General features: G+C 44.6%; 1 long non-coding RNA gene across 1 annotated transcript in view; it reads left to right on the top strand.

Annotated features, from left to right (window-relative positions):
- The window catches only part of LOC134294765 (uncharacterized), a 76,596-nt gene that overhangs the window by 22,589 nt on the left and 37,445 nt on the right, over nucleotides 1-16,562 (top strand). The window contains exon 2 of the long non-coding RNA XR_010001457.1: nucleotides 12,974-13,023. This is a non-coding gene — a long non-coding RNA (uncharacterized LOC134294765). The remainder of the gene's footprint in view (nucleotides 1-12,973; nucleotides 13,024-16,562) is intronic.

Here is a 16,562-nt window from a genome sequence, read left to right as displayed (position 1 = left end):
GAATAAGTCAAGTGTTTGGGAAAGCTGGTTTTCCCTTAAGCTTTGCCACACACCATTTTGAAATTTAACAGAAGATTTTCTAACCCGCATCACACCTAATCCTTCTCTCTTCTTTCTTTAAAATTTATCTGTTTGATTTGCCATCACATGACAAGACTTGTTACCCCCACTGTCCCTCCCTTGTTTTCTTTAAAAAAAAAACTCTCTCTTTGTAATCTTGGGAGTTCAATTTACAGTCTGAAAAACTCACAACAATATATATAGAGGAGTTATTCTTACATGCAGAATTGAGAACAGGAGGGAGAGTGTCGCGACCCAGGCTACAGAGCACCAATAACCATACGCAGAGGCCAGATTCTATCTAATATCTTTATTAAGGAAATATATAAAGTTAATAAAAGCAAATGTAAAAGTTAGTCCAGAAGCAGACCTTTCAGGAAAGGTCAAAATTAGTCCAAGGAAACAATGTCCAATATGAAATATTAAGGTCCAAAGTTGTAATCCAATAACCGAAACACTCACTTTGCCAGGCAAAGTGAGGGGAGATGACAAGGTCCTTTAGTCCATGAACTTGAGCAAGGCTAGGAAATAACTTGATACTTGAAACAAGGCTTGAATCGTGGAACAAGGTAACGAGGAACAAGAACAAGGTCCGTGGAATAACTTGGTAAAATCCGTGAAACAAGGCAAGGTTTAGTCCTGGGAAACAAGGCAAGGTCCGTAGGTAAACAAAGGCTGGGAAACAGGAGCGAAGGCTGGAAACAAGGACAAGGCTTGAGCAGGAACGAGGCTTGAAGCGGAGCGCGCTGTTCAGACACAACTCGCTCCGGAGGCTGACGAATTGACTCCGCGAAGTTACTTCGCGGGTAAAACACCTATATAGAGTCTAACTTTCCCGCCGAAGCAGTTCTCTGGGAACCAGAAACGAAAGCTAAACTCTGAGACCAGATGTTTGACTCCTTAAAGATTCTCACGAAAAGCAGACTTAATTGGCTACATTCTTAGCTGCTATTCTAGCACTCCTGCGCGAAGCTGCTTCCAAACCCCTCTGTTGTTTACAAAACTCATGGCGAGAGAACACGGGAGATGTAGGCTCAGGGTTTGTTTGACATACTTCTGGGACACAACTTTCTTGCAGGTGCAAGGTTCCCAGATCTGCCTGGGAAAGATCTGGCTGAGAAGATTCCAGTTCTGACTGGGAAGGTAAAAAACCCAAGTTTTCTTCTTCATCGGGCATTACAATGTCATGAGCAGGACTACAAGGCCCATGAGTCATCACACTATCCCCCTCCTCAAGGCCCCTCCCAAACTGGGACTCTCTCCCCGAGGCGCGAGGTCGCGGCTTGGCGGGATAGGTTTGATGAAAGCGACGGGTTAGATCCGGAGCATGGACTGTGGAGGCGTCTTCCCAAGAGCGTTCCTCAGGGCCAAAACCCACCCAGTCAATGAGATATTGCAGGCGGCGGCGGTGAAAGCGAGAATCCAAAATGTCCTGAACCTCGAACTCGTCCTCCCCATCCACCAAAATAGGGACGGGGGCCGGCCGGTCTACATCTGGCCGCACACCATCCACCGGAAGGAGCAGGGAGCGGTGAAACACTGGGTGAATGCGCATTGAACGCGGAAGTTGGAGTTTGAAAGTCACGGGGTTTAATTGTGCCACCACTGGATAGGGACCAATGAAACGGGCATCTAACTTCCGGCAAGGGCGATGGGAGGGCAAAAAGCGAGTGGACAGAAAAACCCGATCTCCTACCTTGATTTCGGGGCCCGGCTGGCGATGTTTGTCCGCGTGACGTTTATAGTCCTCCTTGGCTTGTTCCAGTTGCTGGAGCAAAAGTTGTTGTACCGCTGTGAGTTCCTGCAGCCATTCTTCTGCTGCGGGAACTTCTGAAGTTTCAATGACAGGGGGAAAGAAACGTGGATGGAAGCCGTAGTTTGCAAAGAACGGCGTTTCTTTTGTAGAAGCCTGGACCCCATTGTTGTAGGCAAACTCCGACAGTGGTAACAGAGAAGCCCAATTGTCCTGTTGGTAGTTTACATAACAGCGAAGGTACTGTTCCAAAGTGGCATTGGTGCGCTCCGTTTGCCCATCCGTTTGGGGATGATGAGCTGAAGATAAACGAGAGTCTATGCCCAATAGTTTTTGTAGTGCCTTCCAGAAACGAGAGGTGAATTGGGATCCACGGTCTGTGACCAAACTCTTGGGCAATCCATGTAGTCTGAAAACATGTTGGAGGAATAAATCTGCAGTCTCTTGGGCCGTGGGAAGGCCTTCACAGGGAATGAAATGGGCTAACTTGGTGAAAAGGTCCACCACCACTAGGATCGTGGTGAATCCACAGGAAGGTGGTAAGTCAGTGATAAAATCCGCAGAAATTATTTCCCATGGGCGAGATGGAGTAGGAAGGGGGTGTAGAAGCCCTGAGGGCTTCTCCCTTCTTATCTTGGAGCGCTGGCATACTGGGCAGGTGTTGACATATTTTTCCACATCTTTGCGGATCTTGGGCCACCAGAAATCTCTTAGGATCAAATGCATGGTTTTAAATAGTCCGAAATGCCCTGCTGGCTTGCAGTCATGACACAGACGAAGTGCTTTTTCCCTGCCCGGTCCGGGTGGGATATAAACATGATTTCTATAGCAAAGCAGTCCATCTTTAAGCGAAAAGGGAAAATGCAGACCTTGACGAAGTTGGTCCTGCGCCCAGGCATCTGCTTGCTGACTAGCCCTGATTTCTTGAGCACAGATGGGTCCTGGAGTAGAGGGAGTTGAATCAATGGGAGTGGATTTGGTGTTCCCCACTGTGAGCGTGGCAAAGTTCTCGGGTTGTAGTAGTTGGGATTCAAAGGTCTCCTTGCGTCCTGCAGCGTATTCCGGTTTACGTGACAGGGCGTCTGCTTGCTTGGTTTGGGCTGGGGTCACATAATGAATCTGGAAGTTGAAACGTTCAAAGAATAAAGCCCAACGTTGCTGCCTCTGATTTAGCTTGCGGGCAGTTCTTAGATGCTCTAGATTCCGATGATCAGTGTGGACTTCAATGGGAAATTTGGCCCCTTCTAGCCAATGTCTCCAAGTTTCAAAAGCTGCCTTTATGGCTAATAGTTCTTTTTCCCAAATGGTATAGTTCCTCTCTGGTGCGGTAAGTTGACGAGAATAATAGGCACAAGGATGAAGATGCTCTCCCACCGGTTGTAGGAGCACAGCCCCAATTGCCACATCAGAGGCGTCCGCTTGCACCACAAAAAGGGTTTCAGGATCTGGATGCTGAAGGATTGGCTGGGATGTGAATAATTTCTTTAGTTGCTGGAACCCTTTCTCTGCTTGATCAGTCCAGCGGAAGGGCTGTTTCCCACGGATGCAGCTGGTGATTGGGTCAGACCAGCGGGCAAAATCTGGAATGAACTTGCGGTAGTAGTTCGCGAACCCCAAGAATCGCTGCACCTCTTTCTTGTTGGTTGGCGCCCGCCATTCCAATACTGCTGAAACTTTTGCCGGGTCCATGGAGAGCCCTAGAGGCGAGATGCGGTACCCCAGGAAATCTACCTCTTGTAGATCAAAAGCGCATTTTTCCAGCTTGGCATAAAGTCCATGATCCCGCAATCGTTGTAACACCATTTTAACGTGGTTCTCATGTTCTGATTGTGATCTAGAAAACACCAAAAAATCGTCCAGGTAGATGATCAAGAACCGATCTAGATAGTCCTGAAAAATGTCATTGACAAAATGCTGAAACGTTGCGGGAGCTCCGCATAATCCATAATTCATAACTCGGGACTCGAATAATCCGAATTTAGTCTGGAAGGCGGTCTTCCACTCGTCCCCTTCTCTGATGCGAACTAGATTATAAGCCCCCCGTAGGTCCAGCTTGGTGTAGACCTTGGCTCCTCGAAGTCGGTCTAATAGATCCGAGATTAAGGGCAGGGGATAGCTGTTCCGCTTAGTGATATTGTTCAATGCTCTGTAGTCCACCACCAAGCGTAATTCCCCTGACTTCTTCTTCACAAACATCACTGGGGAGGCGGCTGGGGATTGAGAGGGTCTGATGAATCCCTTGCGAAGGTTTGTCTCTATGAATTCCCTGAGAGCTTCTTGCTCTGGTTCAGTCAGGGAGTAGAGATGCCCTCGCGGGATCGGGGCCCCCTCCACCAAGTCAATGGCACAGTCATAAGGTCTATGTGGGGGTAATTTCTCGGCCTCTTTTTCATTGAATACATCCCAATACTCGGAGTACTTCTTTGGCAAGGTGATAATGGGCTCGGTGTCTGTGGCATGACAGACCTTGGCTACGAGGCAATGGTTTTGGCAGTACCTTGAAGCAAACTGCAGTTCTCTGTTGGACCAGGAGATGCTTGGGTCGTGAAGTGTCAGCCATGGAATCCCCAAAATCACAGGGAAATGGGGAACCTCAGTAACAAAGAAGGAAATCTCTTCCATATGTTCCCTTATCCACATCCTGGTGGGTTCCGACCACTGGCTTACGGGGCCCGTCTTGAGAGGACGGCCATCGATGGCTTGCACCACACGGGCATTCTTGAAGTCATGATATTGTAATCCCAGAGAGTCGGCATACTCTCTATCAATGAAATTGTTGGTAGCTCCTGAGTCTATCATGGCGTGGATCATGACGGGTCCCTTTTTTGCTGACCATAAGGTGACCACTAGAAGGAACAGGACCCCGGTTGGCGGCTCTTGAATGGGTTTCTTGACCGGGTTGGCGAGCCTCTCTACGCCCGGTCGTTGGCTTCCCCCGCCGGCTGTGTGCCAGCCGCCTCAGACGCCTTCGTCTCCGTGGAGGACGCCGCCGCAAGACGGGCGGCGGGCTTCCCTTTGGCTGGGCACTCTCTGGCGAAGTGGCCCCCATTCCCGCAATACCAACAGAGATTTAGGCGTTGGCGGCGGGCCTTCTCGGCGGCATCTAATCTGGGACGCACATTGCCCAACTGCATCGGCACCTCCTCGCTCCCTCTGGGGTATGGGGATGGTGGTGGGGGTCTCCACACTGGGCGCGGCTGAACGCTGGCGGGAGCGGGGGGTTTTGCCCCAGCTCTACCGCTCTGGCCTCGTACCCACTGTTTCCTGTTGGCAATCATGACTTCAGCCCGTAAACATTGAACGATGAGTGCTTCAAGCGTTTGGGGAGGATCCACCTTGGAGATTTCCTCCAGCATTTCAATGTTGAGACCCTCCCGAAATTGTCCTCTGAGGGCAACATCGTTCCAGCCGGTGTTGTGGGCCAGCACTCGGAACTCGGCTATGTACTGAGACATGGGTCTGTCTCCTTGGAAGAGGCGGCGGAGTTTGTGCCCGGCTGCCTCCAAATTGTCCTCGATTCCCCAGGTCGCCTTAAGGTGGTCCAAGAAATGTTGCGCTGACCTTAGATGTGGGGAGGCTTGGTCGAACAGAGCCGTCGCCCAGTTAGCCGCTGGCCCGTCTAGGAGACTGTAAATCCACGCCACCTTGATGTCTTCCTGGGGAAACTCGGCATCACGGGCCTCTAGATAAGCTTGACATTGGCGACGGAAAACATGAACCTTAGAAGCTTCTCCAGTAAACTTGGTTGGCAACGCCATGGCCGGAAGACGGATTCCGCGTTCCTTCAAACCCTTTATTTCCCCATCCTGTGCATTGAGCTTATCACGGATCCGGTCCACCTCATCCTTGTCGATGGTGTAGGTAATCGGCTGGCCGCCCGGCACGGTTCCGGTAGACATTCTGGCCTTGGTTAATTGGTGCTTATGGGTGGCGGAGTCAAACTGTCGCGACCCAGGCTACAGAGCACCAATAACCATACGCAGAGGCCAGATTCTATCTAATATCTTTATTAAGGAAATATATAAAGTTAATAAAAGCAAATGTAAAAGTTAGTCCAGAAGCAGACCTTTCAGGAAAGGTCAAAATTAGTCCAAGGAAACAATGTCCAATATGAAATATTAAGGTCCAAAGTTGTAATCCAATAACCGAAACACTCACTTTGCCAGGCAAAGTGAGGGGAGATGACAAGGTCCTTTAGTCCATGAACTTGAGCAAGGCTAGGAAATAACTTGATACTTGAAACAAGGCTTGAATCGTGGAACAAGGTAACGAGGAACAAGAACAAGGTCCGTGGAATAACTTGGTAAAATCCGTGAAACAAGGCAAGGTTTAGTCCTGGGAAACAAGGCAAGGTCCGTAGGTAAACAAAGGCTGGGAAACAGGAGCGAAGGCTGGAAACAAGGACAAGGCTTGAGCAGGAACGAGGCTTGAAGCGGAGCGCGCTGTTCAGACACAACTCGCTCCGGAGGCTGACGAATTGACTCCGCGAAGTTACTTCGCGGGTAAAACACCTATATAGAGTCTAACTTTCCCGCCGAAGCAGTTCTCTGGGAACCAGAAACGAAAGCTAAACTCTGAGACCAGATGTTTGACTCCTTAAAGATTCTCACGAAAAGCAGACTTAATTGGCTACATTCTTAGCTGCTATTCTAGCACTCCTGCGCGAAGCTGCTTCCAAACCCCTCTGTTGTTTACAAAACTCATGGCGAGAGAACACGGGAGATGTAGGCTCAGGGTTTGTTTGACATACTTCTGGGACACAACTTTCTTGCAGGTGCAAGGTTCCCAGATCTGCCTGGGAAAGATCTGGCTGAGAAGATTCCAGTTCTGACTGGGAAGGTAAAAAACCCAAGTTTTCTTCTTCATCGGGCATTACAATGTCATGAGCAGGACTACAAGGCCCATGAGTCATCACAGAGAGGGGAAATGAGGCTTTAGCTCTCTTATATGTCTCTCTCTCTCTCTCTGATAGCCTTTTGATAGGCAAAACAACAGCCTGACAGCACAGCAGGAGTTTCAGAGAGGCAATTGAGAAAATCGTAGGTAAGAGTTCAAAAGGACTTTTATGACCTAGGGAGATAATACAGGAAGAGGAGGGAATGTTGAAAGAAGGAGCTTGCTAAGGTTACAGAGACACCAGAAGAAGCACAAGATTTGCATGCTTGCTATTTTCTCCTGAAAATTTTAAATATTTTTGAATGTTTGCTATTCTTCCCCAGTCCAAAAAACAGTAATGGTGGAAGAAAGGAATCAATACAGCCCATTTCAGCTGTTCCCTCCATAGTGATGTCATTGTTACGTTTAGAAACGGGCAAGGGGAAATTCCGATTACATGTTAAACCCACTTAGGAATCATCAGGAAAACCCACACTTTAGAAATGGCAAGATACCTCTTCCCCACATTTGAAGCTTGCGTCATGTGAAGGGTACAGTTGGTTGCAGTTTTTTAAGTATGTAGAAAACCTGATTTTATCGCATGCGATGGAAGTCATAAATAGTAAGAAATTTCATAAACATTTCTACCAGATTTAGTTTCTTTTGTGTGCTTGTAGACTTGTGGTGCCATTATCATATTTGCTTTAGAAGTGGCCCCAAACATGTTACTGCCTGAGATGAAGAACAGGTTGGTGCCTCTGCACATTGCTTGGACATGGCATATCGTAACTGGATAGCAGCCAAATAGTTCTTCTACAATGGTAAATCATCTTCTATGTAAACTGGTAGCAGCAGGTTGGTTTAAAGGGGTTCGGGGCAAGCTGTATAACACAGCCATCTTCTCTAACGCCTTGTTCTCAGACACTTGGCTACAAGGCATTGACTTACCTGCCTCCATTCATGGGGATGAGTTCTTTATTCAAGAATATTAATTTGCAATTGTCGAGCTGGATCAGTTTTGCAATTTAATGCCTGTATCTCTTACTGTGGATGTGATTTGTAGCTTGCTTATTAGACTAGGCCACAATGGGAGAAAGGCCATAGTGAATATTGTACAACTGAGAAGGCCACAAGTTCAAATCAAAAGAATGAGTGACATTACTTTATCATATTCCCCATAAACTTTACAATTTATAATAAGCTGATATCAATAAACGACATAATCCACTACCTTGGGGGACATATGGCATCTATCATTTTTAACCCTGCTACATCTGGTAAGAAGGATCAATATTCCCCTTATTGGAAGACTACCAAATATTCACGTTGTCACAGGAAGCTTTTTCTCACAAAGCAACGCCTGCATTTTTGTCACACATACTCACTGCTTTGGCAAACCCAAAGCCAATTTGTTTGAACTAACCTTTAACATTCTGGATGGTGGCGGGGAAAGCATTCTGGCACATCACCATTGTGAAGTTAATTGCCAAGGTAACTTGAGGACTTCTAATCTTTTAGAGTTTTATGTAATACTCTTTTAAAATGGTGATCTTCTAAACCATTTTAAAATCTTTTTAATTGGATTTTTATAGAATTCATAGAATTAAAGAAGAAAATGGGCTTGTCTTTTAATGTAAGCAGTGTCGCATGTTTAAATTAACTAATCTCTCATTGTTATACACTCTGATAACATTTTGACTGTGTGGTATAACTGTGCTGTGAGTTTCTTCACCACAAAGAATAAAGTAGATTGCTTGATTGCCTATATTATAATGCACAAAGAGATCAGGAAGAAAATGAAAAGAAGACAAGAAAAGGCTCAAGAAGACATGGAAAGACGGTACATATGAAGAAGAAATGGGTATACCTGAGAGTATCCATTGGGTTTGGTTCTAGGACCCCCCATGGTAACCAAACTCTGTGGATACCCAAGTCCCATTATATACAAGGGCGTCCCTTATATAAAATTCCAAAATCAAGATTTGCTTTTTGGAGTTTATTTCTTTTGGGAATATTTTCAAGGAGTGGATGGTCAGCTCTGTGAATATGGGGGATCAACTATAATTAATACTGTATATGACAGTTTTCCAGTGGCATCACATTAAACAATGAACTGTTAACTCCATACAATGCATGAGATAAGGATATTCATCATGCCATCCAAGTATATTTTTATACCATAGTTACTTAATGCGTTCACTACAAGGGTGAGGATACATTTCACACATAATGTATATATTGTCTGATTTATTTTATCGTGTCAGAAGTGAACCGAGGGTACAAGTTGCAATGTATTAGAAAACACAAGCACAAACTGAATAAAAAAACCCAAACCAAATACTGTATTTTAATTTTGTAAATAAAAATAAACTTTTTTTAATAAAGCAAACTAAAAACATCTGGATCAATTACTATTGAAAAATACTGTTTTAAAGCATGGCTGATACAATATTTATTTATTTATTTACAGCATTTATATTCCGCCCTTCTCACCCTGAAGGGGACTCAGGGCGGATCACATTACACATATAGGCAAACATTCAATGCCTTTTAATATAGAACAAAGACAAGACAAACATAGGCTCCGAGCAGGCCTCGAACTCATGACCTCCTGGTCAGAGTGATTCCTTGCAGCTGGTTGCAGCTGGCTTGCTCTCCAGCCTGCGCCACAGCCTGGGCCCAAATATGATCAAGATACACCTATGCTACTACTTCCTACCTACTCAGCATAGCCAGTCAACAGATATATTATTTCATTATATTTTTATCTGCAAGACAGAGTGAGCTCCCATCTGTCAGCTCTAGCTTACTATGCGGGGACATGAGAGAAGCTTCCCAGCAGGATAGTAACACATCTGGGCATCCCCTGGGCAACAGCTGATTCTCTCACTTGAGAAGTGACCCAATTAGCTTCTGACACAATTTTAAAAAGTTATCTGAACTTTATCCTAAAGCAGGACTAAAGGCAGCTTTGTTGTTGTTTATTCGTTCAGTCGCTTCCAACTCTTCATGACCTCATGGACTAGCCCACGTCAGAGCTCCCTATCAGCTCCCCCCCCCCCCCCAGCTCCTTCAAGGTCAAGCCAGTCACTTCACGGGTGACATCCATTCATCTTGCCCTTGGTTGGCCCCTCTTCCTTTTTCCTTCCATTTTCCCCAGCATCATTCTCTTTTCCAAGCTTTCCTGTTTTCTCATTATGTGGCCAAAGTACTTCATCTTTGCATCTAATATCCTTCCTTCCAGTGAGCAGTTGGCATTATTTCCTGGAGTATGGACTGGTTGGATGTTCTTGTGATCCAAGATACTCTCAGAATTTTCCTCCAACACCACCGTTCTAGTGTGTCTATCTTCCTTGGCTCAGCCTTCCTTATGGTACAGCTTTCATATTCATAAGTTACTACAGGGAATACCATTGCTTTAACTATGCGGACCTTTGTTGCCAGTGTGATGTCTCTACTCTTCACTATTTTATCGAGATTGGTCATTGCTCTCCTCCCAAGAAGTAAACGTCTTCTGATTTACTGGCTGCAGAAGACAGCTTATGAGAATACATATTCAAATCTGTCTGTATATCTAAGTTAATGTCCAACTTTATAGATATGGTCTACAAATCTCATCTCATTAGTCAGTTCTACTCAGCATATATTGAAAGCACCAGGTTGAGGAAGTCCAACCTACAAGTCACATAGGACTTTGAGACCTGTCACCACCATGGAAAGCACCCATGCCATATCAAGTAACCTGAAGTAAATGTTGGAGGCAGGTAGAAGAGCGTATGCAGGTAGTCAATCCAGGCTGGGGAAAACTGTCATAGGTTGTTGAAATAGGACTACCAAAGTGAAGGCAGTGTTCTAGCACCCCTGCTGATAGTAACCAAAATCTGTGGATGCCCAAGTTCCATTATATACAGTGGAATAGTAAAATTGTGTCCCTTATATAAAATGCCAAAATCAAGAGAATTCCTAACAGCTGGTAAGATGGCTGGGATTTCTGGGAGTTAAAGACCAAAACACCTGGAGGACTAAAGATTGGGAACTACTGTTCTAGGGGAACTAGATTTTACATTGAAGGGACTAGCAGGTGACACAAAGCCACTTTTTGTTGAAAGTGGTTTCAGGAAGGATACATTTGCAGATAATGGTGGGACAGAAGTGAATTCTTAGTCTTCCTGTTGCTTGTATGTTTTCTCCTGAACGCTCCCCCCAAATCATGTAGCCCCATTCTGAATACCAACTGGGGAAATGTAGTAGGGACCAGAGAGAAGGAAATTTTGATGGAAAGAGTTAAACTCACCCTCTCTCCCACACCCACACCCTTGTGATTTGTTCCCTCATCAGGGTGCTTTACAAGTGAGGATGTTAGAATTTTATTATACTGTGTTTTTTTAAAGTAACAGGGCAGTGGAGTGTGTGTGTGTCCATATTTAGACACATCAATGTCTAACCATGGAATTCTTACCAGAAATAGTGGCTTACCACTCACAGCCAACCTATCTGTGATGAGTGCAAAATCCCAGAAATCTCAACTGTAAGTTGGTCTTCAAAGTTTGATTCAGTTGAATGTTTCACAGCAAATTGTTGCTGTGATTGTACTTTCAAGTAGTTTCCAGTTCATGGTAGCCCTAACGTAACCCTATCATGGGTTTTCTTGCCAGAGGGAGCCTGCCTTTGCCTTCCTCTGAGGCTGAGAAAATGTAACTTACCCAAGGTAACAGGACTGTAGCCAAAGGGGGGGGAGAGTTAGGGGTTCAACCCCCCCCCGAAATATTTGAGGTTTTAGGAAAAAAAACCTGGTTTACTGTACTCATGAATTTTAACTGGTTAACAAATCCCCATGAGTGTCCGCTGAAGTTTATCGATGGAGCCTGATTTCTAAATTATTTTGCGTTATGGAACTACTCTTCATGATTCGCTAAAAAATGGTTTCAACCCCCCCCCCCCCCATTTTTTCTGGCTTTGGCCCTGCAAGGTAATATAGTGGGATTCATACCCTGGTCCCCCCACATTTCTCAATGCAAAATGTGACATGTGTGGCAAGCAAGTGCAGAATGTGATCAAGATGGCAAAAGTTATTAATAAGGAGGAACATACCAGTTAGGAGAGGCTGCAGCTGTTTGGTATTGCTATGCCAACTTGGAAGGGCAAGGCTGTGAGCTGAGTGCAAAGTATTTTGGAACTTTGAAGCTAACTTCCTTAATTTGCTCTCAGTTTTACTAAGAGTACCTCTACATGGCAAAATTAATGCAGTTTGAGGCCACTTTAATTGCCATGGCTCAATGTTTTACAAGGTCTTTAACCTCCTCTGCCAAAGAATTCTGGTGCCTTATCAAACTATGACTTCTAGGATTGTAAAGTATTGAGCCAAGGCAGCTAAATTGGTGTCAAACTGCATTAATTCTACACTGTAGATACACCAAGACTCTACTTGTTCACTACCATGACTCCATCTTATGGGATTCTGAAATTCATAGTTCAGGAAGATTATTCAGAGTTCTTTGCTAAAGAGCTCCTCTACTGCTACAAGCCCCAGAATGTAACCATAGCACTTATCTGGTATCAAAGTGCTGTACTTGTGTAGTGTGAAAGAGACTTGAAAGGCCATAGAGAGGTGATGTCAACAGTCTCCAAGCCTGTTATAAAAAGCAGAAATTCGTTATGTTATTTCAGCTTCCAAAAGACCACAGGTTTGGGGGTCTGGCGTATCAGGCTCCAAAGACCGAATGAGACACAGACGGGTTGAAGGCAACAATCAGAGTCTTTATTCTCCATGGCCAAAGAGGCTGTCAGCAGAGTCAGCACTCCAAAAAACTGACATGCCGCAATTGCAAACATATAGATTAATCTATAGCGCTTTGACAGCTATTTGAGGCAAGAATATTTGATTGGTCTCAAACAGTGCCGGTTCGGATCCATTTCCTGAAATATCTGAGGCTTTGTCCTAGAGTCATGACTAGAAATTTAATAAACTGTCATTGGGTTATTTTGAAGGTTTGTGTCTGTTTATTGATTCACCCAGGCGAGGGGTGTAGGTGGAAAAGAATGTGGTGGGCTGAAAAGGGTTTTGATATTTTAGCTTTGGCTAATACAATGGGTGCCAGTCAGGTAAACAAAAGGGTGCTCAGAGTGTTGACAACTTCAATGGAAACCCCAATACGGAAATCCAATTTGGTAACATAGGAGAGGAAACATTCCCAGGAATAAAATCGGATTACTATATCAGGGAAAACAGGAAAAGACCCAAATGCTCCTTCTTAAGCTCATTATATGTTTTGTATGTTTTCCTAGGGTATTATGAAGGGATTATTCTAAGGTGGAGTCATGCCCTGAAGTCTAAGGTATGTACGGTGATTGTGCAACATTCAACAGGTTCAATGAAAGATAGTCTGAATCCAGGAATAAAGTCAACATGGGCTCCCTAATTCACCCCTATAGAGCTGCGGGTCAGGTGTAAGAAATTCTATAGTTCAATTTCTTCCAGGCTTATTAAAAGTGACAGGTGATATATGGTGGACTCTTGGCATCTGCTAGAGTTTGGTTCCAGGACCTCCTGTAGATCTCTAAATTTGTGGAAGCTCAAGTTCCATTATATACTTGGCCACGGTGGTCCATGCCTTAGTTACCTCTAGACTGGACTGTTGCAACATGCTCTATGTGGGGTTGCCCTTGAAGATGGCCTGGAAATTACAATTGGTCCAATGATTGGTAGCCAGATTGCTAACTGGAGCGAATTACAGAGAGCAGTCAACCTCCCTGTTTAAGGAGCTCCATTCGCTACCAATCACTTTCTGGTCCCAATTCAAGATGCAGGCCATCACCTACAAAGCCCTGAATGGTTCGGGACCTGCCTACCTTCATGACCGCCTTTCGCCCTATGAACCTACATGATCTCTCCGATCATCTGGAGAGGCTCTTCTCTCCCTTCCCCCTCCATCACAAGTGCAGCTTGTTGGGATGAGGGAGAGGGACTATTCCGTAGTGGCCCCCTGGCTGTGGAATTCCCTCCCCAGGGAGATTAGGCAAGCACCCACCCTGTCAGCCTTTAGAAAAGAGATCAAAACTTGGCTTTTCCCGTGTGCCTTGGAATAATGAATCCCCATGACAGATCCCCATCTAAGTGAAAATCACTATATTTGCATTTTATTCTGCTCCTCTGTTGGAAATAACTTGACTTCCCATCCCACTCCAAATCTCCTAGGGAACACTTCAGCACTTTGTCTATTCACTCGACCAAACGGTGTTCACAATTTATATCTCTGCACTTTTGTTCTAGACTGCCCTCCCATTTTATCTATCTATTTTGCCATTAAGTGGTGGTTTTTGCTTTTTATCATTTCTGTATTTTATTGTTTTTATTGTAGTACATTATATTTTGTGGTTTAAATTTGTTCAATTTACCTGTTTGATTATGATGTTTATATATGCAGTTTATTTTGTTTACTGTTTGTTCTTTGGGCTTGGCCCCATGTTAGCCACCCTGAGTCCCTGCAGGGAGATGGAGGCGGGATAGAAAAATAAATAAATAAATAAATTATTATTATTATTATTATTATTATTATTATTATTATTATTATTATTGACACAACGACAGTCTGACACAGCAAACAAGATAGATATGCTGGATTTCGTCTCACAAAATCACAAGTCGAACACTTCCCAAACGTGCAGATCCCAGTAGGGTGGCCTTTTGCAGTTGGCAGATCGTAATTGTGCAATGTCTATTGTTTCCAAATGCTGGCTGAGATCTTTTGGCATGGCACCCAGTGTGCCCATCACCACTGGGACCACCTGTACTGGTTTCTGCCAGAGTCTTTGAAGTTCGATCTTGAGGTCCTGATAGTGGCTGAGTTTTTCCTGTTGTTTTTCATCAATGCGACTGTCACATGGGATGGCGACATCAATAATCCAAACCTTTTTCTTTTCCACAACTGTGATGTCTGGTGTGTTGTGTTCCAGAACTTTGTCAGTCTGGATTCAAAAGTCCCACAGTATCTTTGTGTGTTCATTTTCCATTACCTTTGCAGGTTTGTGATCCCACCAGTTCTTTACTGCAGGGAGGTGGTACTTGAGGCATAAGTTCCAATGAATCATTTGGGCCACATAGTTGTGCTTCTGTTTGTAGTCTGTTTGATTTTCTTATAGCAGCTGAGGATATGATCAATGGTTTCATCAGCTTCCTTGCACAGTCTGCATTTTGGGTTGTTGTTGTTGTTGTTGTTGTTGTTGTTGTTGTTATTATTATTATTATTATTCAGCAATATAGTAAAATGGTGCCCTTTATATAAAATGACAAAATTAAGGTTTCCTTTTGGAATTTGGGGGTGGTGGTATTGAAGGAATATTCAAGCTCTGGAATGCTGAATAGATGGATGCAGAATCTACGGATGTGTAGGGCTGGCTGTAGCCATTATGTGCACTGTGCTAGTGTAGGCAATGATGGCTGCTAAAAAAGCCAATGGGATTCTGGCCTGCATCAATAGGGGAATAGCGTCTAGATCCAGGGAAGTTATGCTCCCCCTCTATTCTGCCTTGGTCAGACCACACCTGGAATACTGTGTCCAATTTTGGGCACCGCAGTTGAAGGGAGATGTTGACAAGCTGGAAAGCGTCCAGAGGAGGGCGACTAAAATGATTAAGGGTCTGGAGAACAAGCCCTATGAGGAGCGGCTTAAAGAGCTGGGCATGTTTAGCCTGCAGAAGAGAAGGCTGAGAGGAGACATGATAGCCATGTACAAATATGTGAAGGGAAGTCATAGGGAAGAGGGAGCAAGCTTGTTTTCTGCTGCCCTGCAGACTAGGACACGGAACAATGGCTTCAAACTACAGGAAAGGAGATTCCACCTGAACATCAGGAAGAACTTCCTCACTGTGAGAGCTGTTCGACAGTGGAACTCTCTCCCCGGGGCCGTGGTGGAGGCTCCTTCCTTGGAGGCTTTTAAGCAGAGGCTGGATGGCCATCTGTCGGGGGTGCTTTGAATGCGATTTCCTGCTTCTTAGCAGGGGGTTGGACTAGATGGCCCATGTGGTCTCTTCCAACTCTACTATTCTATGATTCTATGATTCTATGATTCTATGGAAGGAAGGAAGAGTTTTGGGTTCTGTTGTCATAAACAATTGAGACCTTGTAGAAAGGCTGATCAAAACCTGCAAAAGTTGTCCTTTGCCTTCCTTTGATGCTGTTGCATGACACTGAAGAACACGCAACAATTGGTAAAGTTCACCAAATGAATTCCAGATGTATTTGTAGAACATACATTGTCATCCTTTTCCACTGATGTACTAGTAAGGCCTTAGATTACATATGTGCAAGCTTGCCACAGGTTGCCCTATTCCTCACCCGTATTTCTCTCCCTACCCTGGAAACAACTGATTTGTCTGTAGATTTCATATAGATAATGTTGTGGCTGAAGAGCCCCAGTCATTTGCATGGACCGAAGCAGCTGTCCTGTGCATCTGTGAGCCTTTTGTGGTTGTGTGTGTGTGTCTGACACGCTTTCAAATCAATAAGAGAGGGCAGTGAGATGAATAAGGGAAATGGAGAAAGTAATGAGGCAATGGTGGCTTCTGAAGAATAATAAGCTGATCACTTAAATCAGTAGTTTGCTACTATCTATATAGATTTACTCCAGTTGAGGGAATAATATGGAAATATCTTAGGTTGCTCATTCAACGTTGCCATTGTTATCTGTTGGGCCTTAACTTTCTTCTGTGTAATTTGTTGTTAGTCCTGGAAGTAGATCTACATAACAAATACGTATGAACTACGCTCACTTTCTCCAGGCTGTAGAGAAGCAGATCCTGGCAGGACATGCCTAAGGTATTTTGGGGACTGAGTAAAAGCTGCAAATGATTCTCCATCTAACTCAATATGCATTGT

Source organism: Anolis carolinensis, unplaced genomic scaffold (assembly GCF_035594765.1).
Source record: "Anolis carolinensis isolate JA03-04 unplaced genomic scaffold, rAnoCar3.1.pri scaffold_20, whole genome shotgun sequence".
Classification (NCBI taxonomy): Eukaryota; Metazoa; Chordata; class Lepidosauria; order Squamata; family Dactyloidae; genus Anolis; species Anolis carolinensis.
The sequence above is the reverse complement of the archived record's forward strand: the minus strand, read 5'-3'. Positions and strand labels throughout refer to the sequence as shown.